We start from the raw sequence: 21,146 nt of genomic DNA on the forward strand, positions 1-21,146 counted from the left end.
CTGAATCGCATTTGTTGTTCTCACTTGAATGCAATGATCATGAATCTCCTCCAATGGCTGGTCATGTATTTCCAATGCAAAATTTTACCAAGTTTTGATTTTCAATTTTGATTACATGTGTCTCCTCTAATCTATAAGATGCTGCAATAAACTCAAATTTTATAAATCATAATTCAACCACCATTACCTACAGAGTTAATTTCATCAAACAGATCCAATTAGAATTGTCACATTCCCAAATCCTGATTCAAGTTTTTCTAATTATGGGCCACGTGGTTCAGAAAAAAGACACTTCGAGTCAGAGAGATGTACAGTAGGGAAACAGATCCTTTGGCCCAATTTGTCTATGTTGACCGGATATCCTAAATTAATTTAGTCCCATTTGCCAGCATTTGGCCCATATTCCTCTCAACCCATCCTATTCATATACCCATCCACATGCCTTTTAAACGTACAAGCCTCCACCACTTCCTCTGGCAGCTCATTCCATACATGCACCACTATGAAAAAAATCCGGTCCATTTCAAATCTTCCCGCTCTCATTTTCAACCTATTCTCTCCAGTTTTGGATTCCAGCAACCCGGGGAAAAGATCTTGGCTGTTCGCTCTATCCACGTCCCTCGTAATTGTATAAACTTCTATATGGTCAGCCCTGAACTCCAAAGTTCCAAGTAATCGCTGCCTGTTCAAGCCCACGGTATACCTCCAACCTCCGATGCTGGTAACATCCTTGTAGATCTTCTCTGAACCCTTTCAAGTTTACAACATACAACAATACAGCGCAGAACAGGCCCTTCGGCCCTCAATGTTGCGCCGACATCCTTCCTCTCGCAAGGAGACCAAAAGCGATTGCAGTATTCCAAAAGCAGCTGAACCAACGTCCTACATGGATGCTAAGTGATCTCCTAACTCCTATTCTAAATTCACTGACCGATAAAGGCGAGCACACCAAATGTCTCCTTCATATCCTTTCTACCGGTGGCTGTACTTTGATGGAACTACGAAACTGCACTCCAGTGTCTCTTTATTTAGCAACACTCCCCACAACCTTCAGTGTATACGTGCTGCCCTGATTTGCCTTTCCAAAATGTAGCACCTCACATTTGTCTAACTTCAACTCCATCTGCCACTCCTCAGTTTATTGGCCCTTGTCAATGTCCCATTGCATTCTGAGGTGACCTTCTTGGCTGGCTACTACACCTTCAATCATTGGGAAACTTACTAACCACACCTATTTTCATATCCAAATCATTGCATCACTTCAACTCCCCCTCCCACTCCGTGGACGACATGTCCATCCTGGGCCTCTTCCAGTGTCACAATCACACCACCCAGAAACTAGAGGAGCAGCACCTCATATTCCGCCTCGGGAGCTTCCAACTCAATGGCCTCAATATGGACTTTGCCACCCTCAAAATCTCCCCACCCGTCAGCCTCATCCCAAGACGAGTTCCTCCACTCATCCCCGCCTCCATGACCTGTCCGCCTTCTCTCCCACCTATCCACTCCTCCCACCTCACTGACCAACTCCCACCACTGCTTGGAATTATTCTTGTTTTCACACTTCATCAGCTCGATGTTATTTCTAAAATCTATTTTCCAATTTTGGAAAAAGTGAGATAAAGAGAAGTAAAAGAAGTGACATTCTTACCACTCGTGAAATCTCTGAATATTCTTCTGTTGAAAGGCCGCCAAGGAACAATGCAACTCTTTTGTCACAAACGCTGTGAGGGAGACATCTTTTTCGGTTCCACTAACTCCACCCTAAGGAAGACAAACCCACGTAACATATCTAGTGACTTAAAGCATACTCTATTGTTGCCCAAGGTGGAGAGCTGGATGAACACAGCAGGCCAAGCAGCATCAGAGGAGCAAGAAAGCTGATGTTTCGGGACGAGACCCTACTTCAGAAAATTGGCGCTGGAGAATCTGAGATAACAAGGTGTAGAGCTGGATGATACTGCTTGACCTGCTGTGTTCATCCAGCTTTACACCTTCTTATCTCAGATTCTCCAGCATCTGCAGTTCCTACTGCCTCTATTGTTGCCCTTTCACTTTACTTAACTAATATGAGCCAGTAGATTTGTTTAGGCCCGTGTAATCTTACAGTTATTGGCCTGTACAAAATTCTGAATTAATTTTGATCGACTGACGGGAGGAGAGATGAATTTTATAGAAATTTTTGTTTTCTACCAATTTGCAGAGGGCATCGTGGGCGATTGAAGGACAGTGTTATTATCCTCCAGGTCTGCGGACTGCATCATTACCAACTTGCCCATTTGCATATACATACAGTATTCATGATGTACCAATGAAACATAATAAACCAATACTGTGTACTAAAAACAAGGTTCACATATCAATGGAAAGTTAAATATTTATCATAGAGTTTGAAGGATTGAATTCAATGATACAAAGCAAAAACCAGTGAAGATGAGTGCAGTTGGTCAGCACTTTTGCCACTAAGTGGAGGTTGGCAGTTTGAGGCCACCCAAGAACAAGCAAGCTCTGTCTAACTCCAAGGGCAGCACGGTGGCTCAGTGGTTAGCACTGCTGACTCACAGCGCCAGGGACCCAGGTTCGATCCCACCGTTGCGTGATTTTCTGTGCAGAGTTTGTACATTCTGCCCATGCCTGCATGGGTTCCTGCTGGGTGCTCTGGTTTCCTCCCACTGTCCAAAGATGTGCAGGCTAGTTGTATGGGCCATGCCAAACTTGCCCATTGTGTTTCGGGATGTGTAGATTAGGTGTGTTAGTCATGGGAAATGTAGGGTTACTGAGGAAAGGGTCGGGGAATGAGTCAGGGTGAGATGCTCTTTGGAGGGTGGCTGTGGACTTGTTGGGTCAAAAGGGGCTTGTTTCCACACTGTAGGGATTCTATGATATGGAAGTATCTTTTGAAGTGGGCATTCATGGGTATGCTGTAACAGAGACCTTGTAATACTACACAACAAATATTTGGAACTAGACTGTCAATTCAGACAGAGCATCAAAAAAGGTCATGGAAGTTGTCACCGATATAAAGCAGGATTGATGAAAATCCAGCAGGAAATGGTGTCAAAAGGCACAGTATCTTTTATTCACCTCCAGTTATTTTGTCCAAGGCACTGGATGCTGGCAGGATTGAAACATTTAAGAAATGCTTCACAAATCACATATAAGGACCTGCACATCTTTGAACAATGGGAGGAAACTGCAGCACCTGGCAGAAGCCCCTCGCAGACGCGGGGAGGACATGTCAATTCCACACAGATCGTTACCCAAGACTGGAATCTCAATTGGCTCCCCAGTGCATGAGCAGCTCTAACCACTGAGCAACTACCTTGCCCAGAAGGGGTTTTATAAGCGCATACATTATTTCCATTAATAGTTGGGGTAAGACAGATCCAATCCTCTATGTCCAATCAAAATAACATATCGTAGATATCATGACAACAATCATAAATGATTTTGAATAAGTAAATCAAAAAAATAGAAATTGTTTCCAAGCCTAAATACTAGATATGGTGCAGTTAAGATGAACAGCGCAACAACAAAAAGGCCATATTTTATGTGACCATCGGTAACACTTGAAAACTTGCAACAATATAGTCACCAGTAGAGATCTGGAGTGGTTTGATGATGCACTCCTTCATACACTGGAATGAAACTCCAAAGATCACAAATTCTCCTTCAATACTGTGTTATAACAGTGACTGCATCAACCTGTGTTTATGGGCCTGACTGGAAGCCCACACAACACGCACAAACAAAAATATAATCTAAGGTGATAGGAGAAATAAATGTATGTATGCAACGTCTTTGAAAAGCAATCATTTCTAGCGGATGCAAGCCCATAAGGAATCTCGTTTCGCAGATTATATTCATTTGCACTGCAGTTCACGCCAGTCAGAATCAGTTTTCGTTTCATGACAGGTAACTAAAATGTCCAAAACAATGAACTTTGTTTGATCAGAAGATTTTAAGTAAGGACTATGTCTTGTGTGAGCTGACGGCATTAGGGGATGGAGAAGGTACACTCACTGCTGGCATCTTGACACCATTGAATGAGCAAGCGTGGACGCAAAGGTTGTAACAGGTAACAATTGTACAGGCAATATCTTTTGAGCTCCTTCCGAGCAGGGCCTGTAATACTCTAAAGCTGTGCTAGACCCTCACTTACTCCACCTTACGTACGCTGCCTTTTTCTTTTTGACAAGAAGCACCTCTGCACCCGTCATCCAAGGCTCCTTAATCTTACCCCTTCTTACCTGTCTCAGAGGAACAAATTCATACATCACTCGCAACAACTGCTCCTTGAACAGCTCCACATGTCTGCTGTGCCCTTTCTGTGGAACAATTGCTCCCAATCTGTACTTCCCAACTCCTGTCTGATAGCATCATAGTTTCCTTTTCCCCAGTTAAATATCTTCCCCTGGTAACTGCTCCATTCCCTTTCCATGGCTATGGTAAATGTGAGGCTGTTGTAGTCACTGTCGCCAAAGTGCTCTCCCACCACGATATCTGACACCTGTCCTGGCTCATTGCCGAGCACCAAATCCAAAATGGCCTCCCGCCTCGTCGGCCTGTCCACGTACTGAGTAAGGAAACCCTCCTGAACACACCTGACAAAAACGGCACCATCCAAACCATCTGCACTCAGGAGGTTTCAATCCATATTGGAAAAGTTGAAGTCACCCTGAACAACAACCCTGCTATGTTTGCACTTTTCAACTATCTGCCGGCCAATGAGTTCTTTGATCTCTCAACTGCTATTTGGGGGCCGTAGAAAACTCCCAGTGAGGTGACTGCTGCCTTGCTGTTCCGAACTTCCACCCATACTGACTCAGTCGACAAACCTTCCTTGGCAACCTCAGCCCATACCACCTCGGTAGACGAGTCCTCAAAGGTTCTTTCAGCCGCCGTTATACTGTCCTTGACCAACAAAGCCACACCTCCCCCTCTTTTACCACCTTCCCAGACCTTAATCAAAGATCTAAACCCTGGAACCTGCAACATCCATTCCTGACTCTGCTCTATCCATGTCTCCGAAATGGCCACAACATCGAAGTCCCAGGTACCTATCCAAGCTGCAACCTCACCGAACTTATTCCGGATACTCCCGGCATTAAAGTCGTCACACTTCAATCCAGCTTGCTGTCTGCCAGCACACTCCTGTGACAGTGAGGTCCTGACCATGTCCTCCCTACGCTCATCCTCCTGTGTACTAGGACTACACCTCAGTTTCCCATCCCCCTTCTGAGCTCGTTTAAATCCACCCGAATGGCACTAGCCAATTTTCCACCCAGGATATTTGTGCCCCTCTGGTTCAAGTGGAGACCGTCCTGTTTGTCCAGGTCCCACCTTCCCCAGAATGAGCCCCAATTGTCCATGTACCTGAAGCCCTCCCACCTGCACCATCCCTGCAGCCACGTCTTCAGCTGAAATCTCTCCCTGTTCTTTGCCTCGCTATCACGTGGTACGGGTGACAAACAGAGATGGCCACGCTCTTTGTTCCAGCTCTCAGCTTCCACCCTAGCTCCCTCAAATCCTGCCTGGCATCCCTATCCCTCTTTCTACCTACGTCGCTGGTGCCTACGTGGACCACAACTTGGGGCTGGTCACCCTCTCCCCTCAGGACCCTAAACACACTATCCGAGACATCACGGACCCTGGCTCCTGGTCGGCAACACCCCAATCGTCAGTCTCTTTCGTTCCCGGCAAATCTTCTGTCAGTCCCTCCAACTATTGAGTCCCCAATGACTATCACTCTCTTCCTATCCCCGCTTCCCTTCTGTGCAAGAGGGACAGACTCTGTGCCAGAGACCTGCACCCTACTGCATGCCCCTGGTAAGTCATCCCCCGGAACAGTATCCAAAACGGTATACTTGTTTTTCAGGGGAGCGACCGCAGGGGATTTCAGGGGAACGACCACAGGGGAAGGTTGGTCGAGCTACACCGGGTAAACGTACATTTTTGGCTTAAGAAACATGTGTTTCAATGTGAGCTAATGGAAGAAGCCATGGAGTCAAAGCTAAACATTTCGACAGTAAGACAACCATTCTTAAAAGCAGCAGACAGCATGAAAAAGAAATCAGCGGCTTTAATATCCACTTAAAATTTGTGGAATATCAGATGGAATTTTCTTATTGACTCCATTGTGCAATCATATCGATCTAAAAATGTGAACTGCATTAATTAATACTAACCAGAAACGGACTTTGTAGTAAATGGTTTGACTATTTTCTGTATCTGGAACATCCCTTTTCCTTCTCCAACGAAGATCGTACCAACCTATGGTACCAAACTCTGAGTCAAACGGACGGGACTCGTAATCTTTAAGTTCCTCATCAAAACAGTCTAATTGTATGGTTCTGTGCAATAAAAGAGAAAGAATAAACATGTTTCCCACAATTTTGCTGATGTTTACGAACAGAATGCACAAATTCAACAAGTTTGAGCTGGCATGTCTGCTTCCTCCAGCCTGTTTAAACTGTTCCATTCAATGTGAAATTTGTCATAAGTTTTAGCACACAGGTCTACTTGATCTGTGCCACCACCTTCTATTAGTCATACATGCTTTCCCCACCTTCCTGTAATACATTCCTTGAAGTGTTCAATGAGATTTTGATTTTAAATCTTATCGTCATATTCTTTTGATTCTCAAGCATCAATGAATCTGATGTCGCCACCATTCCATGCAGTGCATAGCACGTCAAACAGGAGTCTTACTCTTGCCATGAGCACTGAGGGAGTACGGGATCATAACTGTCTCATAGTTCAGAACGAAATTCTACATATAGGGCTATGTAGAGTCATGCAGTTAATTTTATTTGACATGCTATTTCTTTTCTTCACAAATATGCTGGATTTAAAGTGATCTTCACCCTCATTTAAAATGAATCCAATATCCAACCATGTGTAAAACAAGCAGATCCAAATTTTAATTGGAGTTTAGTGTTTCACAAATATATTACTTTCTTAAAAATTCTATTTGAGTCAACATTATCATTTCATTCCCTGACAGCGGGTGAACTTACTTTTAAACTCCAATTTTCCTTCGGTATTAACGGAGAGGTGAGCCTTTTTGCAAGCACCGAAAGGCTGCACCAGTTTATGCTAAAACTTACGGAACTGTAAGTTTCACAAATATGTTCCTATTAAACACTAATTCCTGTTGAAGCAGTATGAAGCTAAATTCATTCAACTGGACAGCAAAAATGGTCAAGATTTTAGAAGCAAGCAACTATTTTGAAGTCACTCTTTGAACTAAATTCCATCTTGGTGTGTGAGAGTCCATAGGTTCCTCACTCTCAAAGAACCATTCAAACTGTCATGCAATTACTGAAACACACAGACAAAAAACATGAATGTTAACAGTCACTAAGATTTTGAGAGTGATTTGGAATTCATATTCAATACCCGCTGGGGGAAATCTGTTCCAATCTGGATAGTACTCACTTATCACCATCCCACCTACCTTCCCCAGCACCTCCTCCCCCTCCACACTGTTTGTTTCTGAGCTCCCTTCCACCCTCCATTTCTCAGGAAGGGTCCTGACCCAAAACCTCACCTTTCCTCAGCCTCTGATGCTGCCTGCCCTGCTGTGTTCCTCCAGCTCCACAATGTGTTATCTCAGACACCAACATTGGCAGTTCTTACTATCTGGATAACTCATTCTCACCTTGTAACAAGTGATTTATACTCATTATCTTTTCAGATTACGCATGTACATGTATATACTTAAATATACATATTGCACTTTTATGCCTGAACCACTAACCTAGAGGATATTTTAAAATAGTCTCTTCATATCTGCATGAAAGAGAAATCATCAAGGTCATAACTTTCATTTTAGGAATAACTCGAACATTCAAAGTACTCACAGTCAGTGTCCCATTTACTTGACCAGTCAACTTGATGTGAATCTTTCTTCCAAGCGGAAGCTTTCACAACAATTATATTTGAGAATCAAACTCTTCATTGCATCACCAATATTTCCTTGTCTGTTTGAAACATAAGATAATGAAATAATCATGGACAGATTGGCCAACAGTGTAATTTAATGCGTGTTACAACCATTGAAGTGATCTTTAAAAAGCTGTTGTCACACAACACACCACTTTTTGAGATGCAGTGATGAACATACTTCCTGAGACGTAAATAATATATGCCGAATTAATTCCAAAGAATACATTTACAATTAAAAAGAAGCTAAAAATCTCTTTACATTGTGATGCTTGTCAGATTGCTATTCGTCAATGGAAATCGTTCAGAACAGTTATTTATTCCCAGATGAAAAGGAAGTGTATACATTTCATTTTCAAATCTTATCCAAGAGAGAAAAAAAAACGCCTTCATGAATGCATTGTCAAACAAGAAGACTCAGAAAAAAAGTCATTTGGCCCATTGAATTTCCTCCATCATTCGCTGAGATCATGGTTGATCTCATTACATTTATCATGACACAACATTTCCACCAAACCCACCTTACAGCTAATACATTCCGATCCAAGTCACATCCTGGTAAATCTCTGTTTCTGTGCCATGCCTTGTCTTTCTAAATATTTTTTCAGTCATCTACAAATTTAGCCACAGCACATGCACCTCTTTCCTCCAAGTCATTAATAAACAAGCACAAGAGCTGTGGTTCCTTCAGCGCGACCTCATTTCTTACTGACAAGCCAACCCTGGCATCTCTGTCCATTTGTATCGGAGATAATGGGAACTGCAGATGCTTCAGAATCCAAGATAACAAAGTGTGGAGCTGGATGAACACAGCAGGACGAACACACAGAAGTAGAAGGGTCTCGGCACGAAACGTCAGCTTTTACGCTCCTGAGATGCTTCTTGGCCTGTTGTGCTCATCCAGCTCCACGCTTTGTTATCTCTGTCCACTTGCCTGTTCTTTCTATCGGACATGAATCATTGGATATTTCGTTCCCAACACTTATCCCCTAACAACCACCTCTCTGTGATACCCAGAGTGATGTATCTGTCAATTTCAATCTGCTCCACAAACTCATTCACTTTGTTTCATACACTCCCTGCAATTCAATACAAGATCTTCAGTCTGGCATTTACAGCCACCTTTCTTATCTGCTGCAGCTGAAGTGAGATTCCTGACCATTTCGATACTTTTTGTCCTATTACTTGCTCTGGAAACTTTGCTGAGCACTTACCAGCTTCTAACTCTTTCCACAATTTTCCATGCAACTGAGCTCACCCGCTCCACACTTTTTATTTTAACGCCCTACCCCAAGACCGAGCTCTGTATTTTGCCAGGATACTTGTCCCAAAATGATTCTCGTCGAGCCTATAACAACAGAACGACTCCCTCCTTCCCCATACCGATGCCAATGTCCCATGAATTCAAACACATTTCTGCCATGCCACCATTTGAACAATGCATTTGCATCTATAATGATGCTCACACCGTGCCAAATTGCTCAGATAATAATCCAGAGATTATTACCATTCTGGTTCTGCTTTCTCATTCAGCACCTCAGTGCTCATAATCCCTCAGCAGAACCTCTTTCCTCTTTCTTCCATATCAATGGTACCTGTGTGGACCACAAAAGCTGGATTTCTACTCCTCCCACTTCAAGTTCCTTTGTAGCCGAGATGGAATATCCTGAACCTGGGCACCAGGCAGGCAACACTACTTTCGAGACTCTCGATCCTAGTCACAACGAACAGTGTTCATTCCCCAAACTACACTACCTCTGATTATAACTACATTTCACTTTTTATCCCCTCCTGAATGTCCCCCCTGTACCACAGTGCTACAGTCAGTTTACTCATCTTCCCTATACCCTGCACTCTCATCCACACAGGAAGAAAGAATCTCAAACCTGTTAGATAAGATCAAAGGCCAAGGTTCCTTCTGCACTACATCCTGGATCCTTCCACCTGTCCTGTTCTTTGTCACACTCTCACGTCTCTGGCCACTGACCGAGTTTCAGCTAGTTAATCTAAGGTGTGTGACTGACTCCTGAAGCACAGCATTCCCTGGTAACTCTGCCCCACATGATTTGTTGATTGGTCAAAACTGAGATTCCAGTTCATCAACCCTGAGCTGGAGTATGGGGTCTGACCACTCCCCCGTCATGTAGGAATAAATCATCATCTGGCCTGGCATCTCCATTTCAATTACTTGGATCTTAATTTGATTTGAAAACATTCTGGTCTTTTAGTTTGTAGCCTGTAAATATTTCTCCGATTTACTTTCAATCTGAAAGCTACCGATAATAGATTCTTAAACCAGTAGCGATCACCAACCAATGAACCTGGTTCACCCTCTCGGTCCCTGATTCTGGCTTCAATTCACCCTGTCTCAACAAAAACTGCTTACGAACTATCAGGCAAAAAAAAGCAAGCAAATGGCACCTCTTACCCTCTGCGCTGACTTGCCACATTGCCACCAAGTTCCCCAAAATATATATTCATTTGGTGCATTTCACTCGAGATGTGATCTCTCCTTCCAGAACATGCAAAGCATACTGAACCATCGCAATATACTACCTTCAAAACCTCAGCTCTCAGCTTATTACTTTTGAGTACATTCTCAAATGCTTTCTCCAAGTCCAAACACAACACATTTACTGGTTTTCCTCTATTAATTCTCCTTCCAAAACTTCCTCCAAAAACCAAAACAAATTAGCCAGACATAATTTCTCTTTCAGCAGGCTGTGGTGATTCTGTTTGATTAGATTCTGATTTTCCAAATGTCCTGCTATTATTTTCTTCACAGTTGATCACCACATATTTCCAACAATAGATGTTAGGCTGGTTCGGTTGTAGTTATCTTCTTTTTGCCTCTCTCCTTTTTAAATAGGAATGTCACATCAGCATTTTTCCAGCCCTCAGATGCTACTCTCGAATCTAAAACTTTTTGGGAAATTACAATCAATGCATACACCGACTCTGAAGCTCATTGTTCAGAATCTTAGAAAGTAAACCATCACGGCAAAGAGTCTAATCTGCTTTTACTCCATTAGATTGTCTACTACAACTTCTCTCATGGTAGTGATGGTGTGGTAGTGATGTGTTTAATTCCTCCCTGTATTCTTTAGTAATAAGGGGATCCTTGAAGTATCTTCCGCTGTAAAGACTACCCTTTTCTCATTGTCGTTGTTCCTTGATTTAACAATTAACCTGGCCATCTCAGCCGAGCATATAATTAATGGCATTACCTCTAAAACCTTCTCTGCCAAAGTGTTCAATAGATTGCTACAACCTGAAAGAAGTAATTCTTCCCCTAAATTAATAGGCAACCAATTTGAAAATGTGGCCTCTGGTCGTAAAATCTTTCACAATGGGAGTAATCTCTACGGATATACACTATCAAGCCTCTTAAGCATCTTAAATGTTGAAAAAATAAGATTTGTTTCAATCTTATAAACTCCAATGAATGTCGTCCCAGCCCGCCCAGCTTTCCTAAGCATGGCAATCCCCGCCGCCATTTCCGAAATCAACCCAGTCAACATGAGGTGTATGGCATCCGCGGCATTCGCTCTGTGGCCGTACATGACTTGTCAGTTACCATCTTGCTGCTACGACTCTACTTCTATGTACGATGCAGTCCTCTGTCCATCCTAACATACTACGCTTGAACACGTGGGCTCTTTTCTTTTGAGACACCTTATGAGCTGTACCTTATCAAATGCTTTGTTGAAATCTCAATGTACGACATCAACTGGTGGTCCTTCGTCAGTAATGTTTGTTTCCTTCTCAAAGCACTGTAGCAAGTTTGTCAAGTATTATTTCCCCTTTCTGAAAGGATGTTAACTCTGTAGGATGTTATAGCACACTCAGTACCCTGTTATTTCATCTTTCATTGCCGGCATGAACATCTTCCCAGGTTGACCTAAATTGGCAATACTTGCTCACTATTTTATTGAAGTATCTTTGTAATAAAGGTGTTATGTTCACAATCTTTCAATCCTCTGAGAATTTTCCACGATCTAAGGATTCTTGGAAGATTATCATCAGTGCCTCCATTGTATCTGTAGCTGCATTGTTCAACATGAGAGGATACAACTCATCATACCCCTTGGATATTTTCTCTACTGATTGGAGTCATGTTTGGAATTCTGTGCAGTGACATTCACTTTTAACAGTTTGCTAAATACTACCAGGAACAGAAATTGTGATCCAGCTGCAACTAAACTAAAGCTTTCAGCACAGAAGAAAGTCTTTGAATTCATTTTGACCCAAATAACTCCTGAAAAGGGCAATACAATTTGCCTCAGTCCATAAATGTTCTTTCTCCAACATCCTGAGATGCATTATCTGTATTTCTTCAAATTTACCACAGAATCTGTTTCAATCACCCTTTCAGCAATACGCATGACAACAATTCGGCATTCTTAGTCCCCCTGTAGCCTCCGTTGCACATGTGCATTGTTAGCTGATTATTTGTTTGTGTGCCTGCTTTTTTGCTCAAATGGATCAAGTTAAGTTCGTGTTCTTTTGTCATCAGAACTCTTGCCTCCTCACTCTCATCTTCCTTGTTTTATCCCTCTGCTGGAATATTTAATTTGTCGACATATCTGAAATATGTTGTCGAATGGATTGGGTTTTGTGCCATTGCATTCCCCATAGCCCATCTACCCATCCTGTTGCTTGTTCTAACAGTTATTATCTTGCAGAGTGGAAAATGCAGTTTGAAAGCAATGGAACATTATTGATGAAGAAGTTGATGCATAAATTGCTGCGATCTTCCAAACTACAAACTCACCTTCGATTCTTTCTCGGTCAGAGCATTATGCCAGCGCACATGAATCGTGTTCTCAATGGGACTTCCAAAACCATGGAATTGAATTTGCATGTTGATTTCTTCTTCCCTCTTCAGAAATGCAATGTCATATTATGATGAAGCTTCCAAGGCAATGATTGTGTCCTTCAATGAAGGGAAAAGTGACTTTTAGTTTCATGGAAATATTTCAGTACTTCCACATACATGAAATGCAAACATTCTCCCTGCATGCTGACCCAACTCCGCAAGACTAGGGCATGACCCAGTCTCATTTTATCGAATCTTTCTGATTTTACATGCCACGGGATAATCATTGCAGTGTAACAGAAATGTTGATCATGGAAATTTATCAGTGTTTTAATAAATAATGGCAAATTTTCAACATCTTGCAAGTGCATGAAGGCTCAATCTCATGACACCTTGCCTGCTGCACAAAGACATTCTTACACTGCTTTGAATGTTAGGACTCAAACAAAACACAATCATTACACAAATGCATCAACACGCTACTTTCAATAGGATCTGGCGCAGGCTTGGAGGGCCGAAGCGCCTGTTCCTGTGCTGTAATTTTCTTTGTTCTTTGACCAGATAAAAAGGAATAGGGAGGTGTATAACAGTCATCAAGGGAACAAGAGCCCCTGTGGACGCACTAACGTCAACCAGGCCAACATCCCCAGCACTGAGGCACTGACCATCCTCGATCAGCTACAATGGGCTGGACACTTCATCTGTATGACTGACACGAGACTCTCCCCATGTTCTCATCCCAGCTTCAAAAAAGCAGGCGAGACCCAGATGTGCAGAGGAAGCACTCGGTGATAAACTCAAGTCCTCAATGGTGAAGTGCGACATTCCTGCAGACACCTGGGAATCGCCGGCCTAAGACGGCCCAAAGCCTGAAGAGCACCTGGGAAGGCATCAAACACTTTGCGGCTTGCCTTTGGAAGCAGCGGAAGCCATGCAGCCACACCAACACCTCCCTCACCCCTTCCCACGACTGCCTTCTGCCCCGAGTGCAACAGAGCCGATGGTAGCTGCATCGGTCTGTGCAGCCGGCGGTCAATTCAGCCTGAGAGTGGGAGAGTGTCATCCATATCTGCGAGAAACCACCATGATGATGATGATGTATAGTGTGCAGGGGCATCTCGTCACAGCAAATCAGAGAACAAATACAGGGCAACAGAACACTGGTGACCAAGATTAGGATGAGGGAGAATCTCAAAATCTTCTACAAGTGTCTCAGAGGGAAAGAGAAAACCCAGGGAAAACCAGGTCTCATTAGGGATGAAGAGGCAAATGAACGGTTTGAACTGGAGGGCAATGTCAGGTGTTAAACGAGAATTTCACATCAGCTTTTACATGTGAGAAGGAGCACACAATTCTCGGACAGAATTAACAGAGACTGGGGAGATGTTAGGTGTTTTGGTGAATTTAAAATTGGACAAATCCCAGGTTTGGATGAGGTGTATGCCACGATGCCCAGGGAGATGAGAGAAAAAATTCCACTCGCCCTCATACAGAGCTTTCAAAAGTACCAAAGGACTGGAGAACAGGTAACATAGTTCCACTTATCAAAATGCGTGACAAACAAAAAGCAGAGTATTACTGACCGGTGAGTATCACATCAGTAGAGAGGAAAATATTGGAGAAAATTCTGAACGGCAGACGTAATTTCCATTTCAAGAAGTGGGGTCTGATCAGCGACCGTCAGCATAGCTTTGTCAGAGGGAGGTCACGCCTCACAAACTTAGATGATTCTTTCAAAGAGGTGACAGAGTGTGCAGATGGGAGTTGATGCAGTGAAAATAGATTTCAGCAAAGACTTGGACAGGGTCCCAAATGGGAGCGTGGCAAAGAAGGTAAAGCTCGGGGGGTCCAGGAAAATACAGCAAGTTGAATCCAAAGTTACAGATTGGTCAAATGGGCAGGTCAACGGTAGATGGAATGTTAACCCTGATCAATAAGGCAATTTGGACAAACTAACAAGGCAAGGAATCATTCAAAGAAATGCCAGGACACTAGGAAGATCAGAGGAATGGTGTGATCTTGGGGTGCTTGTCCACAGATTCCTGAACATGGAATGGCAGCTTAAAGGGACAGTTCAGAAAGCATCTGGCTCAAGAGCTGTACAGGACTTTTGTTAGGCCCCAGCTGAAGTGCTCAGTGCAGTTCTGGTCTCTCCATTATAGAAAGGAGGTGTTTGCATTTGAGCATGTGTGGAGGACATTCATCAGGATGTTCTGAGGGGGTGAAGCATTTTAACTCTTTGGAGAGTCTGGATAAGTTTGCGTTAGCAATAACTGCCAATGCTGGAGTCTGAGATCACACAGTGTGGAGCTGGAGGAACACTGCAGGCCGGGCAGCATCACTGTTGCCGATCTCTGATTAAAGGTCTAGGCCTGAAACATCAGCTTTTGTGCTCCCGAGATGCTGCTTGGCCTGCTGTGTCCAGCCAGCTCCACACTTTGTTCTCTTGGATTCTCCAGCATCTGCAGTTCCCATTGTCTCTAGCATCACTGTTTTATCTGGATAAGGTTGGATTGTTTTCTTTCGAGTAGAGAAGGTTGAAGGAGGTCCTGAAAAAATTGTTTAGATTAATATGGGTAGGGGCGAGGTAAAAAGAAGGTCCATAATGGGGTCGGTCGGGGGGCGGTGGTGGTAGAGGAAGAGATACATACATTTAAGCTAAAAGCTCAGAAGGAATTTCAGGAAAGAAAAGACACCCAGAAGGTGCTGGGGGGTTGGAATTCATTATCTGGGACTTCAGTTGAGGTGGATAATCTTTTCACATGAAAGAAAAAGGGTTGGTACAGCACGTAAAATGAAATAACATTCAAGGCAATAGGCCTATTGCTAGAACATGAGCCGAATGTGAACTTAGTGTGGCTTCAGTGGTTACAGACACAATGGAATGAAGTGCTTGTTCAATTCTGTACAATTCTCTGATTCTATGATTCTGGAGCAGGGGACAGTGAGTGGACAGCACGGGACAGTTCACCTATCTTCTCCTTTCTCCATCTTCTGTCTGCCTCCCAACTTCTCACTATTTTTTACAGAATCCCCTTCTCCTCCCTGGGTTTTGAAGAAGGGTCTCGATCTGAAACGTCAGCTTTCTTGCTTCTCTGATGCTGCTCGGCCCGCTGTGTTCATCCAGTTCGACACCTTGCTCTCTCAGATTCTCCAGCATTGGCAAGTTCCTACTATCTCTTGAGGAAACTTACTTGTTTTTGCACCCAACCTGTGGTGAGAATGTGGAACGCACCGACTGTGTGGGTGGTAGAGGCAGAAACCGTGATAACATTTAACAAGTCTGTGATTGGGCATTTGCGATGCCAAGGCATACAAGGCTCTGGGTCGAGTGCTGGGAAATGTGATGAGAATAGTTCGGGACTTGCATCTTGTGAGGGCACATACAATTTGCTGAAGGGTCTGTTCCATTGCCATAGCACTCTATTATGCTGTCCCTCAATGATCCTGTGACAAGCAAGTGAAGGTTTACAGAAACAGGCACTTTTCAAGGACAATGCCAAAAGGAAAAGTGATGCACAGGCAAAGTGCATGTCAGAATTTAACCAAGGATTAACACCACTGAAGAACTGGAATTTGTGCCAATGCACCAAACCTGCAGATGAAAATGCAGTGTCCAGTTTGATTGCAAACAGCAACAACCACCAGTTAGTAACATGATCAATGGAAATATCTGAATGCCTGTTCTTGTGATCTCAAGCATTTACCTGCGTCGAGTGAAATCCACCACCATAGTTCTGTTGCATCGTTGGCCACCTCGCAATCGGTGTTGCATAGTCAATATCATTCCTTGACAATGCTTGAAGCAAGGCATAAGCAGTGGTTTCCACAGTCATCGCAGAAGCCTGTGCTGCTTCAAGTGGATACGGCTTCTCGTCCTCCAACAATGGAGGCTTTCCAGGAACCAACATCAGAAGCTGTCATTTGAGAAAGGGATTAGCTGAGAATAAAGTTTACATCATATAGATTTTTGTTTGCATTTCACCAACATAACAATGGTTTTCTGGTCAAGATCCACCATTGTCTCACCACTGATGTCAATAACATGCTCCATACTTCCCACTCAGTGATGGGTCCTTTTGTTTGTGAAAAATAGGCACCTTCGAATGCAAATGAATCAAGATGAGCTTTAGTTTCTCATCAGGCTACATGGCAGTTATTACAAGATGTTACGAACAAAAGGTGAAGAGGCAGATGAAACCATTCAGAGCATCAGTCTGGATGATCTTCTTGCCCTCATCCTGAGGAGGCATCACAGATCTTAACTTACACGCAATTCAAGTTATTTCACGCAATGACAAGACTGAATGTTCTGGATACTGCAAATGCCATGGCACCTGGCAGCATCCGACAAACTGTATTGGAACAATGTGCCCCAAGGTCAGCACACCAACAGTAAATGTTTTCCAGTACATTTTTAAACACTTGCGACACTCACATTTCAGAGAAAGATGACCTATCATGTAATAGTCAGACAAATTGTGCTGACCAATTATGGCCTCAATGTATTCTCAATCATCAGCAAAGTAATGCAACATCTGGATGACAGTGCTGTCAAACAGTTGCACACTAAGGCTCAGTTTACTTTTCGTCAGGCTCACACTTCTCATAACCTCATTCAGGATTTACCACAAATACGATCAGAGATCCTGAGCTTGAAAAGGAAGGAAACTGCAATCTGTCATTTCCACCAAGCCAACTTCTGATTGAATGTGGTGTGAAGCAGACGAATAGAAAATTGAGTCAGTGGCATTCACTGGATACCTGCACTGGTTGAAGTCATGTCTTCATTTGAACCAAAGTGAAGACATGAATGTTCATTGAATATTGTCCAGGTGTCCAGCAGAATTCATGACTTTTCCAACAGTGAAATCAACGATGAGAAAATACAGTGAGACTTGCACAACGATCAGGCTTGGCCTGATAAACGATAAGTAACATTTGCACCACACAAGTGCTAAGCAGCAATCAGCTCCAACAAGAGAGAATATGACCACATGACAAAATTCCATGTCCTTACCTGAACATCATCCTTACATTTTTGTTTTAAATGTACAAGTGCTATCCAAGCCATGCAAGGCTATGCGCCAGGTGTTGGAAATGAGGTTAGAAAAATTCACTGCTTCTCTTTGACTGTCACAGAATCCGTGAGCTTAAGAATTTAATTAAGTCTATCCAAGAGAGTTTCTTGACACAGTATATGGATAGAAGATGGGCCATGCTGGACTTTGTCCTGGTCAGGTAACTGGTGAGAAGTGTGGGAAAGCATTTTGGAAATAGTGATCACAACTCCTTCAATTTTAAGATTGCTATGAAGAAGGATAAGTCAGGACCTTGGGGGAGAGTAAATTATATCAATTTTAGGTAGGAGCTGGGGAGTGTTAATTGGGGGGAGCTGTCACATTTGCCATATGGGAATTGTTTAAAGGCCTGCTTATGAGTTTAGGATCAGGAAGGAGGAAGGACAAAGATGGCGAGGTAAAGACCCTTGGATAATTGGGGAGGTTGTGAAGTTAGTCAAAAGGGACAAAAACAGAAATATGTCAGGTTTAGGAAACTAAAATCGAACAGGGTCGACATTAGAAAAAGCAGAAAAAGAAAGGGCGATGAAATGACCTTGGCAAGGAGGGTTGAAGGAAATCCCAAGGCATTCTGTGCATACATCAAAAACAAGGGGATAAATAGTGAGAAAGTAGGATCATTCAGGATAAAGGAGGGAACTTGTGTACGGAAGCAGAGGATATGGGCAAGATCCGAAATGAGTACTGTGCATCACTATTCACTCAGGCGAAGGGTGTGGAGGATAGTGGGATTTGTGTGGAGCATGCTCATACGATAACAGCATTTTGAGATCAAGAAAGAGCATTAAGGTGGATAAGTCCTCAGGACCCAATGGTATCTACTCAAGGATTTTGAGCGAGGTGAGAGAGGAGATTGTCGGGGCATTCAGCAATATCTTTGTATCCTTGGTAACCACTGGAGATGTACTGAGGACGAGCAAGTTGCTAAATGTTCTTCTTCTGTTCAAGAAGGTAAATCGGGTCAATCCAGGAAACTATAGACTAGAGAGTCTCTCATCGTTCATTGGGAAGCTATTGGACAGAATTCTTAGGGATTGTATTTATCTGTATTTGGAACAGCATGGCCCAATTAGGGACAGTCAGCATGGCTTTGTGCAGGGCAGGTCATGTCTTACTAAATTGATTGAATTTTTTGAGGAGGTAACTAATGTGATCATTGAAGATAGAGTGGTGGATATTGTTGACATGGATGTTAGCAAGGCTTAAAACAAGGCGCTTCACCGTAGGATCATCCAGAAGATTAAGATCCATGGGGTCCGTGGTCACTTAGCTGCTTGGATTCACAACTGGCTTGCCCAGAGAAGGCAGAGGGTGGTGGTGGAAACGTGCTTTTTAGGCTGCAGATCCAGGACTATTGTGTTCTGCAGGGATCTGTACTGGGACCTCTGCTGTTGTGGTATATATATAAAATGACTGAGGTGACAAGATAGATGGATGGGTTAGTAAGTTTTTAGACGATAGAATGATTGGTAGAGTGGTAGTTAGGGTAGAAAGTCATAAAAGGATACAGAAGGATACAGATCCATTGCAGAAATGGCAAGTGAATTTTAATCCATTAAGTGTGAAGTGCTCCACTTTGGGAAATTAAATGTTAAGGAAAAATATACAGTTAATGGCAGGACCCTGAGCAGCATTTGTGGACACAGGGATCTTGGGATTCAGTTCATAGCTCCCCGAAAGGGGCCACACAAGTTGATAGAGTGGCAAAGAAGACGCATGGCATGCTTGCCTTTATTAGTTCGGGAATCGAGCACAAGAATCAGGATGTCATGTTCCAGCTTTAGAACACTTTGGTTCGGCCTTAAGTATTGCACTCTTAAGAATTGTATCCAATTCTGGTCGTCATGTTACAGGAAGGACGTGGAGGTTTTGAATAGGGTGCAAAAGAGGTTGCCTGGATTTGAGGGCTTGAGCTAGAAAGGAGAGGCTGGAAAGACTCAGGCTGTTTTCTCTGCAGTGGCAGAGGTTGAGGGAAGACTTGATAGAGGTTTACAAATTTATGACATGCATAGACAGATTCTGACTGTAACCCTTCTCCCAGATTTGAAATGTCTAAAACTGGGGGCATGTATTTAAGGTGAGAGCAGGAAAGTTCAAAGGAGATGTCAGAGACAATTCTTATATACAGAGAGTGGTAGGAGTCTGAAAAGCACTGCCGGGGTGGCTGTGGAAGCAGATACAATAGGGCCGTTTAAGACACTTTTATATACGTACATGAATATACAAGGTATGTAGGGATATGAATCAAGGACATTCAGAAGGCTTTAGCTAAATTTGGCATCATGTTTAGCACAACATTGCATGCCAAAGGGCCTGTTCCTCTGCTGAAGTGTTCTTGGATCTATGTTCATCAATGTGACTGGAACCGTAGATCAGAGACAATAGATTCAACAGCAAGTAGACTTCTCAACATCTGTCCACTGCCGATAAACTCCAAATCCGGGTGTCAATGAAATACTCTTCACTCAGCTGAACGAGTGCGACTCCGACAACACTATCGATAAACGACAGCAATGCAGTCAAATCATCCCACTGATTGATCCCCCTTCTTACGTAAGGATATAGGAAAACAAGTCAGCCATTCAACCCTTCAAACACTTTCTACCATCCAATGAGGTTATAACTTAATTGTGGCCTACCTCCATATTGCCTTTGGTCCATATCCCTCAATACTGTTTTTCCTTTCGGTCGAACTGAAAATTTACAATTAACAATGGATCTAGGATGAACTGTTGTTTGAGATGGGGAGTTACAATGAGACAATGCACCAATTCATCAAACTCCTTCCACAGTACCTGATAATTGTGTGAACCCTACCACCCAAAAATATTTAAACAGCAGCTCCAGAATCGGCATGTTCCCTGTCAAAATCAGCAGAATCCTGATCTGGAACTGTATGACTGTTACTTCATTTCCACTGAGTAAAAGCAATTCATCTCCTGTCCTCAGTAGTTCATTAATATATTCATACCACGTGCATTGCAGCTATTCAACAGGCCAATTCTCCACAACCTTCTCAACAGCAATTCTGGATGGATAGCAAATGCAGCCCAAGAAAGCAACATCAATGACATGCTCGTGAATTTTAAAAATTATCATGACAATATTTGCGGATTATAACAAATCTCCGACTTCATGACGTCTCAAATCCATTCTCACCCTCTCCCCACTGCATTCATGATTGTGATTTACAAAGAACAGCAACTAATTTGAAACAATTCACTTGCAAAAATAGAACAGAAATCTAGTTTTGTGCAAAACCGATGCAAAACAGATAGTAGCGGATAGCGAAGGGGACT

General features: G+C 43.0%; 1 protein-coding gene across 5 annotated transcripts in view; it reads right to left on the minus strand.

Annotated features, from left to right (window-relative positions):
* Positions 1–16,677, minus strand: part of LOC132208866 (utrophin-like) — a 249,157-nt gene extending 232,480 nt beyond the window's left edge. For 2 of the 5 annotated variants that reach the window (XR_009444971.1, XM_059644179.1), the window contains exons 1-5: positions 16,474–16,677; positions 12,722–12,883; positions 7,866–7,985; positions 6,189–6,353; positions 1,652–1,764 (exon numbers count right to left, since the gene is read on the minus strand). The gene's annotated coding sequence lies outside the window, so the exon portion shown is untranslated. Of the gene's footprint in view, positions 1–1,651; positions 1,765–6,188; positions 6,354–7,865; positions 7,986–12,721; positions 12,884–16,473 lie in introns of those variants that run through there. The other 3 variants (XR_009444972.1, XR_009444973.1, XM_059644177.1) reach the window with 3 other exon arrangements.
* Positions 16,678–21,146: the final 4,469 nt, after the last annotated feature.

The sequence above is a fragment of the Stegostoma tigrinum genome, unplaced genomic scaffold (assembly GCF_030684315.1).
Source record: "Stegostoma tigrinum isolate sSteTig4 unplaced genomic scaffold, sSteTig4.hap1 scaffold_55, whole genome shotgun sequence".
In the NCBI taxonomy this organism is placed as follows: domain Eukaryota; kingdom Metazoa; phylum Chordata; class Chondrichthyes; order Orectolobiformes; family Stegostomatidae; genus Stegostoma; species Stegostoma tigrinum.